Source organism: Pinus tabuliformis, chromosome X (genome assembly GCF_031772625.1).
Source record: "Pinus tabuliformis cultivar Carrire ecotype Pingquan chromosome X, CPIR1, whole genome shotgun sequence".
NCBI lineage: Eukaryota > Viridiplantae > Streptophyta > Pinopsida > Pinales > Pinaceae > Pinus > Pinus tabuliformis.
Genome location: NC_142308.1, coordinates 1,513,429,633 through 1,513,431,344, shown reverse-complemented (window position 1 = coordinate 1,513,431,344; position 1,712 = coordinate 1,513,429,633).

Below are 1,712 nucleotides of genomic sequence, written 5' to 3'. Positions count from 1 at the left end.
ACCCCTCAAAGAATACAAAACCTATGAGAAGATGGAAAAATAAGTATAAAAAAGTGGGGATTTTAAGAAATGAATGATGATAACCTATTGCATTTCTGATAACCATGATCAATCTAGAATGATGATATGAACATAAAAGAGTAATAAATGGATACATAAAGTTAAATATGTGAAAGTTTCTTAAAAAGTGTAAGAAATCAACTAGAACATGATGGAGGCATTTGTAATTAGGGAATAGTCATCATGAAATAACCTATCACTCTATTGGTATATTGTAAATAATCATGTTGAAAGTGGTTGTGGAATCACATATATGTGGAAATGACTTCATATGTGGAAAAGGAAACAAAGTATGTAGACTAATGAGAAAACACCTAGCATGAAGTGTATGAAGGAATGTTATGAGAAATTCTATAATGAGACCTTGAGAAGGATTATGCATAATTGAAAAATATAGTGAGAATAAACTAAGGGAAATTGCACAAGAAAGAAGACCCCATAAGTGAAAATGGGTCTATCAAGAGGAACACATGCCCACAAGAATCTGTGCCGATACTTAGGAATGCACATGTGTTCCTAGTTGTCTAGGTTATGTAAGGCCCAAACTAGGCTACCTTCTTAACATGGCTCAAAATTTTATGTGCATTATTAGGCAATATCATTATGAAATTAGAAAACCTTAACTTTATGCACTATGAAAACCCTAGCTTTGTGGAATTTGTAAACCCTATCAATGTGGAATGTGGAAACTCCAATATAGTGAGTTCAAATTTGAGTGCATAGTTAGACAATGTAAGTAAACAAACCATATTTACATCACGTCACAAGTTGGTGATGTGTGTCGATGTATATTGAAGTGAAAATTGAAGACCTTAGTATTGTGCAATTTGAAAACCCTACTTTTATGAAATTTCAAAACCTTATTTTTGTGGAATTTGATGGAATGGAATCGTATGGATGTAATTGTTGTTTATACCATTATGACTAATTTATTCCCAACACTCTCTATCTCTCTATTTCCATTTACACATTTTCTAGTCTCTCTCTCTCTCTCTCTTTCTCTCTCTCTATATTTCCCTCCCTCTCTCATTTTCCAGGAAGCACTTCATCGACTCTCATTGAAGAAATTTTATGAGCTTTATTATCATTGAAATATCTAACCAATAGAAAATATGACCCATGAGCAATATGACCATAGTAACTATGACATATAAGAACTAGTGACTTGAGAACTTTATCCCTTACGAACTATGACACATAATAACTATGACCTCGAGAACCTTGACCAAGCTTTAGCAAATAAGTGTATTCAAATGCTCCACATTACAATTAGTAGGTCGATTGTTGAGTTACTACTTCCTGAAAGCATCCATTTGAAGTAAATTTAGCCAATTTGCAGAACTATAATGACGAAATTTTCTAACAAAGAAATCCAAATGTTTACAACGCAATTGCACATGAAGAAAATGGAATATTTTTGTACATAACTAGAATCCCCATTATTGCCACACAACTATTTATACAGATAGATACTTCATCAATTCCTTTAAGACACCATCCTTTGATAGGGGAAAGGATGTGTGTACCTAAGAGACCCTTAGTGAGGAACCAACATGGCAATCCAAAGTAGACAAAATCTACATCCTATTATATGCGTCCTTAGTATAATATAATCTATGGAATCCATCTCCATGATTAGGGCCCCACACATA